The sequence below is a fragment of the Mus caroli genome, chromosome 12 (assembly GCF_900094665.2).
Source record: "Mus caroli chromosome 12, CAROLI_EIJ_v1.1, whole genome shotgun sequence".
Lineage (NCBI taxonomy): Eukaryota > Metazoa > Chordata > Mammalia > Rodentia > Muridae > Mus > Mus caroli.
Genome location: NC_034581.1, coordinates 99,497,087 through 99,513,427, shown reverse-complemented (window position 1 = coordinate 99,513,427; position 16,341 = coordinate 99,497,087).

Below are 16,341 nucleotides of genomic sequence, written 5' to 3'. Positions count from 1 at the left end.
TTTATATTTTATTTTCGGCTTGGTTATGGTTACGTTTCTTGAGATAGCCTTGCCATTAGAGGCTTAGTCAGGCCTAGAATGAGATCCTGCCTTAGCTTCCTGGAAGGCTGGGATTACAGGTGTGTCCTGCCATGCCTTGAAGCCTGTTGTAAGTACTTAACTGATCTTAGTTGTGGATAACCTAGTCCCTACATCAGAGATTCTGCCTGGCACAGGCTCTCCTTGCTTTGTCTGATCCAGGAGTGACTGGATACATGGAGAGAGATTGGTATTGGATTAGGTCAGCCTAGGATAGACCATGGAGAAGGTATATGTTGTGAAGAGCTGGAGTGCTGTCCTGGGATTTGGAGTGTGGGGGTGTGGTCCTAGGTTCTAGTCCTAAGTATTGAGTTTTCATCCTTGAGTTTTCCCACACTTGTGTTTTCTCTCCTTGTGTTTTGAGAATGGCCACTGGAGGTTGTGTATAATTCAAGCTTTTGTCAGAGTGGTGTGGAGTTGTAAGGCTGTCTGCTGTGTTTCCCTCCTCCCAAGCAGTTGCCTCAGTGTGAGTTTGTCCTGTGTACATATTGTGAGTTTTGTTCTCCAGACAGCTTTTGTGTACACAAATCCACTTGAACCTTACAGGAAGCCTAGGGTGCAAGGTGTGGTGGTGTGTGTCTGTCCTCTCAGCAGCTCTGTACCGGCGTCCAAAATGCCAGAGTTACTTACAGGCATGAACCACCACACCCAACCTTATATGTCTTAAAGTTGTACAACTGTCGGACTTTGTTTTATTGAGAAACTTACTGTACACCGAGTGTAAAAGGAAAGGTTTCCTGTAAAGTTAAATTCATTAAATGGTGTGTTTGCAGCTGTCGGGGAGCCACCATTGCTTTCTGACGCCAGCACTGCTTCTCACTTGTGGAGCTCCAGGAGCCGGGAGGGGGTGGGGTAGTGGTAAAACACCCAGGAAACAACTGGCTTCAAAAGCCGCTCACAAGCGTGCGCCCTCTACTGGATGGTGAAGAAACCTCATCGTCACAGGCCCAGTACTGTGGCACTCTGAAATCAGACGCTCTCAGAAGTCAACAGAATGAACTTCTGATTCGCAAGCTCCCCTTTCAGCGTCTGGTGCAAGAAATTGCTCAGGACTTCAAAACAGATCTGTGCTTCCAGAGTGCAGACACTGGTGCTGAGCAGGAGGCAAGTGAGGCCTATCGGGTTGGCCTTTGTGAAGATACCAACCTGTGTGGGATCCATACCAAACATGTAACACGCCAAAAGATATCCAGCTGCAAACGTGGAGAACGTGCTTAAGAGTCCACTATGGGGCTGGAGAGATGGCTCAGTGGTGAGGGCCACTGACTGCTCGTCCATGAGTCCTGAGTTCATTTCCCAGCAACCACATGGTGGCTCACAACCATCTGTAATGGGACCCAATGCCCTCTTCTGGTGTGTCTGAAGACAGCAACAGTGTATTCATATACATAAATAAATAAATCATTTTAAAAAAAAAGAATAGGTTTAAAAAAGTACACCATGAGAGGAAACATTTCATTCTCGAAATAAAAAATTTTTTCCTCTTCTTCCTGTTATCAGTAGTTCTGAATGTTAGATATTTTTTCCATGGGATCAAAGGTACCCACGTATATGATTGGGGGTAGAAGCAGGGGACAGAATCAGGTACCGGCGGCTTCTCCACACTCGTGTGAGTTTTTAATATAAATTCCAGATGTAAAGGATTAATGCAAGCAAAATGTTTTAGTGAGCACATTTTCAACAGTTCAACTTTATAACAATTTTAAATAAACCTGTTAGATTTTTCTGAACAATGCCAGCATTCGGATTTTTAAAACATAAGTAAATTTTATATTGACAGAAACTAAATGGTGTTTGTGGCATTTTTATCATCCAGTAGAGTACATCCATTCACTATACCTTCTGAGTTGGCCTGGGTACAAGTTTTTAATATTGTCCGTCCTCTGCTTTTCCTGTAAGTTTGCTATTAAAATACATTAAACTTGGGCTGGAGGGATGGCTCAGTGGTTAAGAGCACTGACTGATCTTCCAGAGGTCCTGAGTTCAAATTCCACAACCACATGGTGGCTCACAACCATCTGTAATGGGATCTGGTGCCCTCTTCTGGGGTGTCTGAAGACAGCAGCAGTGCACCTTCATATAATAAATAGATAAATCTTTAAAAAAAAAACATTAAACTATATATGAATTAATTCATATATACATATACATTATGAATATATACATGGATATGTATATATTATTATATATGAATTAAATGGTACAAGCAAGATGGCTCAGTGGCTAAAAGGGCCTGCAACCAAGCTTGGTGACCTGAGTTCCACCACCAGGTCCCACACAGGGGAAGGAGCAAGCTGACTCCCACAAATTCTTCTCCCCTACCGCCTGTTTAATATGCAGTGCTGTTTTGCTATCTGGGGTTAGGTTTGGCTTTTAACAGCAGATGATTTCTGTCACTCATTACCTCCCAAAGACTTGTGAGGAGATGCCTAGACCACAAAAACAAGGAGCCAGTCAGTATCTCGGGGCCAAGGGCCCCTCTGATGTCTCAGCCACAAGAACACGTGTTCTCTTCTGAGGAGTGACGGCCTCTGACTCCTGCTGAGTCAGAATCTCACTCAGCTTTTCCCAAACCATTGAGGCTGGATAATTTCATGCTTTCAAAACATCACTATCACGAGAGTCCACTGCACACAGGACTCCCCTCGCCAAGAAAGCAGTTACCGCAGGGTTCCGGGTTCCTGCCAGGGCGGCCTGGGTTAGAGATGGGGAGGCGGAGCTTCTCATTCTCCCTTTCAGAAGAAGATTGGGAAAAGGGTCTTTAAAACTGGTTCTTTTTTTGACTGTTTACCCAGAAGAGTAACACTTGTTACCTCTAAATGCTGTATTTTTGAAAGTGTAACTGGTAGATACAAAATTCCAAAGGATTTTAATTTAAACACACAAAAACTATTCTGCTTTTCAAAAATGCAAAGTAAGCTTTTTTTCTTTTTTTGCAAAGGCCTCACTGGCAAGTTGGGCACTTTTATTGCCTCGGTAAGTTAGCACTTGGGGGGGGGGGGGCTTCTTTCCTAGGTGCCTAGGTGGACTGAACCCAGCCTTTCTGTGACTTTTTTGTGAAGCCCTGGCTGTGTGAGTTAGTTCTACCCTGACCCTCCCAACCATCCGCACATCTGCCTTCACACAGCACAGCTGCTGCCCTGAGATAATTCATACTCGTGCTAGGCTATCTAGGGAAGCAGATAAGATCCTGTCGGTCTCCTCTGCTCCCCCTGCCCCCCCCCCACACACACACACACCCTCTAGCGCCTTGGAACTGACCTGTAACTCATTGTAATCCTCCTGCAGCAGCCTCCTGAGTTCTACCATTAAAGGTGTGCAGTACTACCCCCGGCTTTTTTTTTTTTTTTTTTTTAAGATTTATTTATTGATTATATGTAAATACACTGTAGCTGTCTTCAGACACTCCAGAAGAGGGCGCCAGATCTCGTTACGGATGGTTGTGAGCCACCATGTGGTTGCTGGGATTTGAACTCTGGACCTTCGGAAGAGCAGTCGGGTGCTCTTACCCACTGAGCCATCTCACCAGCCCTACCCCCGGCTTTAATAATAAGAATTCTCTTGAAGAAATTGTTTCTTGTGGTAAAAAAAAAAATTAAGAGTCTTCATTTCAAGAGGTGGGAGTGGGGGGAGGAAGAACTGAGCATTTTAGTGAGTCTCCTGTCTTATCCTATAAGGCCAGCAGGGGGCACTAGCTTGTCATCTTTACAGAAGCTGGAGCCCTGCTGATAATGTTGTCTGGGCCCAGATTTGTGCTTTCCCCCAGTGCCAGGCCCTATCCATGGAGTGGTTAACTCACGTGCTTTCTATTATAGAGTCACAAAGTGGCATATATAACGGGTCATTGGGAGACTTAAAAGTTGGCAGATAGTCTGAGATATTAAAAGGGGTACACAAGGCTCAGTTGGTAGAATGTTTACTTAGCAAGCAGGAATTTCTGAATTCAGTTCCCAACACTACAGGACATGGGGTGTGATGGCGAATGCCTGTAATCCCAGCACTCAGGAGGTGGAGGCAGAAAGATGAGAATTCAAGGTCATCCTTGGTTATATACTGAGTTCCAGCCAGCCTGAAGTAGGTGAGACCCCTGCCATCCTCACCTCCACTCCCCTCAACCAAAACGAAGCAGAAAAGAACATTCTGGAAGCATTGGGTATAAACGAGGAGGATCCTGGGGTACTGGTCTGCCTGGGCTGACTAGAGACCTGCTTTCAAAAAAAAAAAAAATATGAATGAGCAAACAAATTTCAAGGGGATGGATGCTTGGTTCCCACACAATGCCGGAGGAACAGTTTTGTAGACAGCCCTCCTGTAGTCCGTGGTCAGTACCTTGGGATACCAGTCGTCAGGTGTGAGGGACTGAGTGCTGCCCGCATGGAGTCCTTTTCCTAACTGAACCACAACAGGTTTGTTGAGACAATAGTAGACATGATGGAGACCCACGCACTAAGAGGTATAGAGACCACCATCAGCCTGAGCAGTCCAGTGCCAATCCCACACAGCCGCAGGCACTAAAGAACATGAGCATGACCCTCGATGGCTGCTTGGCCCTCTCTTCTCAGAAATATGTGTTCTCCTCCTATGTATTTCCTATGCTTCGCCCATTCCCCTGTGGGTTCCCAGGCAGAAATCGTTGTGTAGCCTGGTGCCTTCACACTGTTCCTGGCCTGTAGGGTCTGCTCAGTACATAATTCTAACATAAGGGACAGGAAACACCGTAAACAATTCAGGACAGTGCCTCTACAAGTCTCAAAGTATGAAACTCAAAATATAGTACCCCTCTCCCAAGACCCAAGAGGATGCCTGAGACCACAAATAGAACTGAATCCTGTATACATACTATGTTTTTACATCCACGTGTTACCTGTGATTAAAGTCAACTTATAAATGAACTGAAGGAAGAACAGAAGCAACAATAATAGCAACAAGACCGTGATAGCAACACTGTAGTGATAGTTCTACCACTGTGGTCCCTCCACACACTTCTGCCTTCTCCAGGAAGAACTCTACAGCTTCTCTTTGGCATATCCCAAGTTGCCAACATCCCCAGGACTCTGAGAACACAAGACAGGGTGACATAAACACAGGGGTTGCCATACCCAGCGGGAGACCTGAAGACCAGCATAGCCACTAACTAGCTCACAGGCGGGCAGCGCATACCGTGTGGATACTCTAGGCAGGCAGTGCATACGGTGTGGATACTCTAGGCGGGCAGTGCATACCGTGTGGATACACTGAGCAAAGCATGATTCACTTTCCCAGCACGCCGAGTTGGATGCCGAGCAGCTGCAAGCTGCTGAGGAGGAGTTCGCCTTGAACTCTTGGCTGCTCGTTGGTAACTGAAACTGTGGCAAACCAAACTGCTCCTCAGCAAAGGTTCCGGTGCTGACCATAGATGCCACAGAAAGAGACAAAGCACCTGTGCGCCTGGGGTTCTGGGGTGAGGCGCCTGCTTTGCATGCACAAGGCCCTCACTTCAAGTCCCAGACTCACAGTTCCTGCCGCCATGCTAGATAGGACATTAGGAGGAAAACCACCCTGTCCAGTCCTGAACACCTCACAGTCGTGCAATGACACATGCAAGAATGTCACTAAGAACTGGCAGGAACTGGGGTGAGGGGACCTGACAGAAACACTTCAAGGGACCAGAGAAAGCTCAGGGGATGACACTGAGGCTGCCACTCAAGAGAGTCTCCATGGAAGAGGGAAGAAAAATCTGCCAGGCGGTGGTGGCGCACGCCTTTAATCCCAGCACTTGGGAGGCTGAGGCAGAACTGGCTCGGAGTCTGATAGGGAATCTTTCCTTAGGAGAGAAGATCCTAGAAAGCCTCGCTCCCCAGTCAGGAGAGCAGTTGGTTGGAACTCTGAGCATTGACTGGAGGCAGCTGAACCCACAGAGCAGCCCCCCCACCCCCAGCCGACTGTAAGTGAGGTAGCACTATTCCAGTCTGGGGTGGGGGAGGGGCCGTGGGAGGAGATCAGAACCCTGCAGAAAGGAAGGACACCATCTGTGATTGTCTGGTTGGAGGTTCTGGTGAGCCCTGCTGGCTACTTGCTAACTCGGGGGAAATGGAAGGAGGATGGGCTATCACAAGACTTCTGGACATCGAAATTCTCAAGGCACCTGAGGGACACCTAAATCATCAGGCCACGGCCGAAAGAGGAGAGTGTTTCCACGACTGCCTGTACCATAAAATTACTTTGAATAATAACAGAGGTAGGCGTGGGCCTCGAGAGAAAAGCCAGACGAGGGTAAAACCCTGGGTCTGTGTGCTTGTGGAAGGACAGCCATGAAGATTGGAAAGGAGGAAGGAAAGAAGACAGAGATGGAAAATGTCCAAGCCACAGCAAGGCCAGGTGAGGGCCCAGGCTTCCTGCTTTGGGCGGTGAGGGAAGTGTGACTGGAGACTGATTCCTGACCACTGGTGGCCGCTTGCCCTTTCAGTTGGGGAAAGAGTTGGGAGGAATTTGCCACCCTGTCTCCCAGCTGTGAGTGGCCCCTGTGTGTGAGCCTGTGTTTCGTTCTAAAGCATCTAGAGAGCCTGTGAAGTAAGCAGAGGGCCCGGCCATTTTCCCCACGCATGTCGGTAACAAGCAAGCATCTGCACAGAATTGAAGAAGCCGCCTTCCTGCAGAGGCTTGGTAGCTGTCCCTTTTGCCCTGGTGCTTGTAAGACCTTCAGTGTCTGTGGCCACTGGGGTGGGCGTACCTTCTGCTAGCCTCTCCATTGACTTGTTTTCTGCCTACTGATCTTGACTGTTCAGCAGGAAGTGTGTGTTGAGGGGCACTTGCTGGGGTTTGTGTGTGTGTGTGTGTGTGTGTGTGTGTGTGTGTGTGTGTGTACCCACTCCACCGTAGAGGAGATTTAGAATCAAAGGTTGTATTAGTCAGGGTTCTCTGGAATCATAGAACTGATAGGTCGTCTCTATTTAGTAAGGGAATTTGTTGATGACTTACAGTCTGGAGTCCAACTCCCAACGATGGTCAGCAGCAGCTGTGAATGGAAGTCCAAGGATCTAGCAGTTGCTCAGTCCCACAAGGCAAGCAGGCAAAGAGAGTAAATCTTCCTTCTTTCCAATGTCTGTGCGTAAATCTCCAGTTGAAGGTGTGGCCCAGATTAAAGGTGTGTGCCACCACACCTTTAATCCCGGATGACCTTGAACTAGGAGATCTCCCTGTCTTCTGGGATTCATAGCCACTATGCCTCAAGGTCTCCATGCCAAGATCCAGGTCAGAAACTTGTATCTCCCAGCCTCCAGATTAGGGTCACTGGTGAGCCTTCCAATTTTGGATTGTAGCTCATTCCAGATATTGTCAAGTTGACAACCAGGAATAGCCACTACAAAGGTCTTTAAAGTCAGGGGCAGTTGCAGTTTTGAGGGCTGGCAGCAACCACTTGGAAAGCATGCTCTCTGTCTGGTCAGGGGCCAGTGATCAGCAGCAGGACCCTGAGGCATCCTGAAGCTAGGCTGTTACAGTGAAACATGGTCTTCACTATTCAGGAAGGCTCTCGTCCAACCAAGAATTATGATGGAGATGAGGCTGGAGAGATGGCTCAGTGGATACACTGTGAGTCACACCAACAGGAGGACCTGAGCTCAGTATTCAGCATACACATAACATGTTTAGCATAGTAGCATGAGTGCTAGGAAGTCGGGGACAGAGGCTCCCCAGAGCTTGCTGGCCAGGGGGCTAGCCAGTCGATGCACTCCACATCCAGTGAGAGGCCCTGCCTCAAAAAACAAAATGGAGGGCTGGCGAGATGGCTCAGCGGGTAAGAGCACTGACTGCTCTTCCGAAGGTCCTGAGTTCAAATCCCAGCAACCACATGGTGGCTCATAACCACCTGTAATGAGAGTTGATGCCCTCTTCTGGGGTGTCTGAAGACCGCTACAGTGTACTTACATATTATAATAATAAATAAATCTTTGGGCCAGAGGGAGCAGAGGTCCTGAGTTTAATTCCCAGCAACCACATGATGGCTCACAACCATCTGTACAATGTACTCATATACATAAAATAAATAAATATTTTTAAAAAAGACTGCTGCAGGCAGTCACAGCAGCTCTGACGAAGGTGGTAAAGGCTGTTGTGCTGTGAGGACAGCACCCTACAGGTCACTCTCAGCCCTCACGTGGACCTATCTGACATTTTTAAGCCCTGCCACCCAGCTCAAGAGCGCCTGCCTGTCTGTCCGTGGTTGCACAAAGTACCACAAAACCTTCCTGGGTTCTTCCAGCCTAACTAGGATGCCAAGGCCACGCCTCTGGGAGTCAGCCAGGGCGGGGCTCCTGGACCTCCCTCAGCTTCCTGGGCACCCTGCCTATCACAGCTTCTAATATTATCACAGGTTCAGAAAATAAAGAGGAACGCTCTAGTGGCTTTGAAAACTGTTGCCTCCGGAGAGCAAACACCCAAACCACTCCTTTTCCCACCTAGTAGAGACCTTCCTCAGAAGCTGCATTCTCTTCCAGGGTTGCTTTCTGTTTCAAGGAGTGGGGGTTCAGTTCATCACAGGAGGAAACATTCGGGCAGATCTTCAAATTCATGGCACACGTTCTGCACGGTCCTCCCAGGAGCTGTCACTGGGAAGACAGCAAGAACTGGTGGTCCCTTTGCTGGGTGTGGGAGCCTGTGGAGATAAGGCATCTGGCCCTGCCCAGCCAGCTAGAGATGTGTGAGGCCCAGAGAAGAATCCAGACAGGAGGCTTTGATCCTGGAGGCTTTTGTGCTTTGCCAATCCCCCCTGGGCTGGAAACATTGATCTTATGAAGTCTGCATGTGGATTTCAAAAGGAAAAGGAACAAGCCGAGGGGCCAGGTCTGCAGTACGCGGCTGTTTAAATATGAATGATGAAGCGGGGAGGGTGGACGACCTTCAGCGTAGTGAACACACAGTTCATGTTTGGTCACCAAGGAGAGAGCTGAGCAGGGACGAGACTTTCCTGGTACACAGCAGTTCCGAGAAAACAAAACCACATTCATTACGTGTAGTGGGCTCGTTGGCCTGGCATGCTCAGTGCCAACAGCCTGAAGCTCTGTTTTCTTTTCTTTTCTTTTCTTTTCTTTTCTTTTCTTTTCTTTTCTTTTCTTTTCTTTTCTCTTCTCTTCTCTTCTCTTCTCTTCTCTTCTCTTCTTTTCTTTTTTTTTAATTTTAATTAGGTATTTTCTTCATTTACATTTCCAATGCTACCCCAAAAGTCCCCCATACCCTCCCCCTCCCACTTCTTGACCCTGGCGTTCCCCTGTACTGAGGCATATAAAGTTTGCATGACCAATGGGCCTCTCTTTCCACTGATAGCCGACTAGGCCATCTTCTTATACATATGCAGCTAGAGACACGAGCTCCGGGAGGTACTGGTTAGTTCATATTGTTGTTCCACCTATAGGGTTGCAGACCCCTTTAGCTCCTTGGGTACTTTCTCTAGCTCCTCCATTTTGCACAGGCAGATAATAAACACGACCGGACGACTTCAGCTCATGCACGCACAGTTGAGGGAGTGAGCCTGACGCGCGTGTTCTCAGGCTCCAGGTCCATCAAGTGACTTCCAGAGCCCGTGCCATTTCTCCCCAGCTTATTTTATTTTATCAATAGCTTGACCCAGAATAAATTTTAACAAAAGAGCAAAAAAGAGCACCGTGTAGAAATACCACCTAAGAAACAGATTGGAATTTACTCATGACCCAGAAAATGGTTCTCTGCTATGGCTACCACACAGAATTTGAGTGACTAAGAGGTTGGTGAGAGGGTTCAGCTGGTAAAGATGCTCGATACACAGAGCCTAATGACTGGAATGCAGAACCACATAAAGGCAGAGCTGACTCCAGAAAGTTCCTCTGATCGCTCCTGCACAGCCCCTGCTCTATACACACACCATGGATGAACAAAGACAATAAAAAATAGAGCTGAAGCCGGGCAGTGGTGGCACACGCCTTTAATCCCAGCACTTGGGAGGCAGAGGCAGGTGGATTTCTGAGTTCGAGGCCAGTCTGGTCTACAGAGTGAGTTCCAGGACAGCCAGGGCTACACAGAGAAACCCTGTTTTGAAAAACCAGAAAAAAATAAAAAAAAAAAGAGCTGGAGAGAGGCCTCAGCACTTAAAAACACATGATGCTCTTGCAGAAGACATGGGTTTGGGTCCCGGTTACAGTTTCAAAGGATCTAACACTCTCTTTGGGCCTCTGTGGGCACCAGGCTCACAAATGGTGCAGACATGTGTGTAAGCGAAACACTCATACACATAAAATAGGGGGGGGGTTATTTTCTTTTAAAAAAAAATTTAGAGTGATTACATGGGAGACATAGGCAGGCAGATCTCTGAGTTCCAGGCCAGCCTGGTCTACAGAGTGAGTTCCAGGACTAGAGCTACACAGAGAAACCCTGTCTGGAAAAAGAAAGCAAGACAAAACAACAATCAAACAAGAATCTGGACTGTGGGGACTGAGGAGATGGCTTGTAGGTGAAGTGCTTGCTGCACAGTGTAAGAGCCCAAGTTCAGATCCTCAGCAACTATGTGAAAAATGCCAGCCACCCTGTGCACCCAAAACCCCATGCTAGGAAGCTGAGACAGCCAGATCACAGGACTTGCTAGCCAGTTACTCTGGCAGAAATAGGTTTAGGGTAGAGAAATCTTCCCTGTTGCAATAAATAAGGTGAAGAAATGATTGAGGAAGGTATCCCAACATTGACCTCTGGCTTACATGCGTATACAAACATACACACACAGACAAATGCACACACACACACAGACACATACATACATACGCATACATATGCACATATATATATATATATACATACATACAATGCATACACACACATACACACATGCATGCATACACATGTATACACACATAAATGCATGCATACACATACATATACACACATACATTCACACACACACCTACATACACCTGCACACATAAACACATACATACCTATACACACATGCATACACACATACATACACACACACACTTACACACTTACATACACACATGCGCACATAAGTACACACACACACACACACGGTAAGGTGAGAGAACGAGGGGAGGGCCATTTTATATCTGGTCAGGCACATGATAGTTGGGTGACGGTGGGCAAGGGGTTATTTTCACTTTTCCCTGATTGTGAGAAGACAATCAAGGCTCCCAAGAAGAGCGGTGGCACAGGCAAAGGATCAGAGTACTGCTTGCCTCCTGGTAAGCCCTTAGTAAGCACAAAGTATCTTTAGTATTCCCCATCATCCAAGCTTAACCCACAACTCACAATCTCCAGAGGGCCTTGCCTCAAACACCCAGGCCTTCTCCTTCTTCTGTCTCTACATTCCTCCAGGAAGTCCATGACGCAGCACAGCCTGGTTATTTCAGTATCCCACATGCCCCTGTGTTGCTATCCCCACACGCTCTGCAGGAATGTAATTTGTTTTTATTGGATTTCTACAATTCAGAGCTCAGCCCAGAGCATTTACTGGCACACAAACATCCCCTAGTTAGTACATTGGAGGGATAAACAATTAGTAAGAACAGAGCGGGGTGGAGTTGCCTATGGGGACTATACCAAACAACCCAGGATGGGAAGGCGCATGCGCAGAGCGCTTAGGGCGGCTTCACAAGAGAGCACCAAGCCAGAAGCAACCAATGTCCCTCTGTAGGGTGATGATTAAACCAGCATTCATCCATACCCTGGGCCAGGACTCAGCAGGGGGAATATGTTAACGATTTGCTCACACCAGAGTGGAAAGAGCCAACCCTAAAAGGTTCTATTCAGTATGTGTCTGATACATGGTTTCATTATGTAGCCCAGGCTGGCCTTGAGCTCTAAATCCTCTTGCCTCATCTTCCAGCATGCAGGGGTTACAAACTCTGAAGTAGAGAGAACTATCTTAAAATGTGTGTGTGTGTGGTGGTGGTGGTGGTGGTGGTGGGGAACTACAGAAAGGAAAATGGTTTGGTTGATGGTTCCAGCATTTAAAAGAAGCAGATGGGACAGGCTGGCAGCTCGCTGTGACAGTGTTTTGTCTTGATGACTGCTGTGTTAGTGTCCCTCCCTGTGATACTCTATCATTGTTCTGCAAGATGCTGGCAGCAAGGGCACTGGGCAGGGAGAGATACTGCGCAAGGTCTTGTAACTACATGCAAGTTTACAATTATCTTCAAGTAAAACACGTAGTTAAACGCGTTTAAAGTAAGCCGGTGGGAGCAGAGAGCGTAGCGCTGGATGCTCTCCAGGAGATGCACAGGAAGCCTCTTCCAGAAGGCTTTCCGCTTTCAGAATTAAAGTTTATCAACCGTAGATTAGCATGTTTTATTTCCATGGAACTTAGCAGAAACAATGTCTAGTCGCAGTGTGTCCCAGGATTTTCCCCTATCTAATTACATTAGGGCAGTGGGAGGCCTGTGATTAGGGCAGGGGAAAGGGAGGCAGAGCTAAGAGTTGCAGAGAGACAGAGAGAGTCTGGGGTGGGGGTGGGGTGGGGAGAAGGAAGATGGTGGCTGATGTGAATCAGCGCGGCTATGACTAGCCACAGGTTCTTATGATATAAAGGTTAGGATATTGGGCAGCTTTTATCATTATCAATTGGTTCTGAAATTATTGTATTGGCATCTTGTATATTGAGAATTTGTTGATATATATAAATCTGATTGGTTAACTATAAGCATTGAGTCTTGTTTTTACCGGGTTACTGGGTATTGTGGTATCAAAACATGAGGATGGCGGATCTATCTGGTTACTGGAATGTGGGACAGAACCGTAGTGTTGTGGCTCGATAGTGCTGGTACTAGTGTGGGAACATGGCCCGGTGGGGCCAGAGAGCTGGTGGGTTGAGAGAAGCAGAAGTGAGGAAAGTTGGCGGGTTCATTTTTAAATATTTCCCTCAACAGTGACTGGTGTTTTTTGTGTAACAAGATCAATATCCTCACTTTAAAATTTTTAATATTATGTGTAAAGATATTCCCCACACATGTGTGTCTGTGAGTCATGTGCATTCCTGATGCCCAGGGAAGGCAAAAGAGGGCATCTGAGCCCCTGGAATTGGAGTTAGATGTGGCTATGGACCACCATGTGGGTGCTAGAAATAGGACCCAGATACTTTGGAAAAACAGCCAGTGTTCTTGACTGATGAGCCGTCTCTCCGGTCCTGAGATTTTTCACAATTTCTTAAGTTGGAGAGGTAAGCAAGTGATGGTTTTTCCTGCTCTCCTCTTGTCTCAGACTGGAAAACTCAGAAGGAATTAACCAGAAGATGGAGGAGTGGGGGGGGGGAGTGCCATGTGTGCAGCAGAACAACATGTAAATATATATAATATAATGCAATTATATAATATATAAATAGAGAGTGAGTAAGAAGTGTTACAAAGAGACCCATTGTTTGTACACTAACGAAACATTTTATTTTATTTTATTTTATTTTATTTTTTATTTTGATTCAGGTAGACCTCAAGCTCGCTGTGTAGCCAAGGATGACCTTGAATTTCTCATTCTCCTGATCCCAACTTCTACGTGCTGGGACACCGGCATGTGCCACCATGCCTGTTTTATGCAGTGCTCATCTCGGATGTTTGTCAAGTGCTCTGCCAACTGAGCTACATCATACACTGTTAACATTAAAGATTGTTCTCCTTTGCATCTGATGATGTGATAAACACTGGGACCAAGAGCACCTCGGGCAGGAAAGGGCTTATTTGGCTCATATTTCCGGGTCAGTGTCCATCACTGGAAGAAATCGGGCAGGAACACAAGCAGGAGCAGAGGCAGGAACCTCTGAGGAGCACTGCTCACTGGCTCCTGCTCAGGCAGCTTTCATCAAGAAGATGCTCACAGACCAATCTGATGGAGGGACTCTCCTAACTCAAATCCCCTTACATTATCCTGGATTGTGTCAAATTGATGGCTGATGCTAAGTAAGAGAAAAATCTTTTTTTTTTTTTTTTTTGCCTATAATAGTGATGACCCATACTACTTGGGAGGCTGAGACAGGTGGATTGCCACAAATTCCAGAAGGGGTCGGGCTGCACAAGGATAGCTAGGGCTACAGAGTAGCAAGACTTTGTGAGAAAAAAAACAGCCATGTAACTGACCAACCAGGCAAGCAAACCTATGAACATTTTAAGAAGCCCAAAACCAGAAGTAACATGGCAGATAAAAGGCTAGAACCCAGTCAGACACTGTAGAATCCAACCATGCATAACCCCATACTCTATTTCAATGTTCTAAATTCAAGGCGAGGGGTGGGGCCATGGTTCTTTTGGTGGAGGGCTTGCCTAGCACGCAGAGGCTCTAGGCTTGGTTCCTACCACTGCAGAACAAACACAAGACCATAAAGTAAAACAAAACAAAACAAAACAAAACAAAACAAAACAAACACACACAGAAAACTCTGAAAGCAAGGCAGGTCAATGTTCCTGGGGAGTGCTGGGCAGAGAGGCAGCTATGAGAGGCTGCACCTACCAGGGCAGTGGGCTCCTGCAGGACCCCAATGGGGAGCTATAAAGTAACCTTTGGAAAATGCTAACATAGAAACAAAACTCCCCCCCCCCCCCCCCCCCCCCCCCCCCGGAGACAGGATTTCTCTGTGTAGCCCTGGCTGTCCTGGAACTCACTCTGTAGACCAGGCTGGCCTCGAACTCAGAAATCCGCCTGCCTCTGCCTCCCGAGTGCCGGGATCAAAGGCGAGCGCCACGACGCCCGGCTCACAAAACTATTTTGTTAAAAACTGTGGAGAGCAGACTAGGGATGAGAACCAGCTCTCTGGGGCACCCCAGAAACGGATACCCCAGAACTGGACAGACGCCCCAGAAAGAGCTTTGCATAAGTGTTTCAGCCAACAGCTATCCTAAAAACCAGCCCTGAAAGAGAAGTCAGACAGGAGCCAGGAAATGGGACTAAACATTGCAGGATAGCACTGACACTCCTGGGATTTCTGGACTAGGGCACCTCTTTCCTCTGCTCTTGACTCGCTTTACTCATCCATACAAAGGGCTGTATAAAGGAAGCAACAAGCAACGCCAGGCCATCCCTACTTTCCCCCTTAATCTCGTGTGGAGGCTGAACACCTAAACAAACAGGAAATCACACCTACAGAATGCAGGAGCTGCTGGGGAGGCCCGCTGATCCCGTGTGTAGCAGACCAAGAACTCGCTGTGCTCATTGAACGGGATCCTGCTTCCCCGAGAGTGCCTGAGAGCTGGTGGAGGCGCATGCACGCCCAGGGGAAGGGGTGGGAGCAGTGGGAACTTCACTTTTTCGGAGACATTTTTGCCTTCCTTGCACAAACAGCCCCACAGCGAGTGAGTCAGAATTTCCGAAAGGCATAATTTTAGTGCCCCTTCTTGCGGTTGCCTCTCCAGGCTGCCTCTGAAAGGGGAGGCCTCCGCGGGCGGAGTTTCCTGTGCTCAATTCCAGAGATGACAACGGGGCTCTCCCCAAGCCGTTTGCCAGTATTTTCTTTCCAGATACGTTTTTAAACTTTGTAGCAGCCGTTAATGCCTTCTTAGCTGAGAATTTCGCCCCACGCTTGTACAGCGTCCTTCTTCCAAATGCGTGGGCTGCTACGAAGTGGAAAAGGAGATGGCTGAGTGTTAACCGCGTTTGCTGCCATGCCTCATGGCCTGAGTTCGATCCCCAGGACCTCCACATGCTCACTGCGGCACTGGACAACATCAGTTAAATAAAAAATGTAATTAAAAATTTTTTTTATTTTAATTTTTACTGGAGCTAAGGATAGAAACTGTGTGCATGCTAGGCGATGCTCTACCACTGTGCTAAGTTCCCAAGACTAAAAATATTCTTTTAAAAAAGTAAGCTGCGGTGTGGGAGTAGCCACCCAGTGTGTTCCACCCAGAGCCACGATACCAATAAATACGTATACATAGTGAAGTCCGGTTTTGATGGATGCGCATATCAGACTTATGAAAAGCCAAGAGAGTGTTGTGAAAAGTATCAAGTCAAAGATAACAACCTATCAATATATATGTAACACTGTGTGTGTGCGTGTGTGCGTGTGTTTTTGGTGTGTGCGTGCATGTCTCCATGTAGAAGCCAGAGGTCACCATCTACCAACTGTCCCCCTCTATCCCACCTTGTTTGTCTGAGGCAAGGTCTCTCACTGAAACTTGGAGCTTGTTTCAGTTGCACTGGCTAGACAGAGAACCCCTGCAGTCCACGTCCCCTGCCTCCACTGTCTTACAGATGTGTGCTATGGCGTTGAGCTTTTATGGGAACATTGGTGATGAGCACTCAAGTCTTCATGCTTGCCCAGCT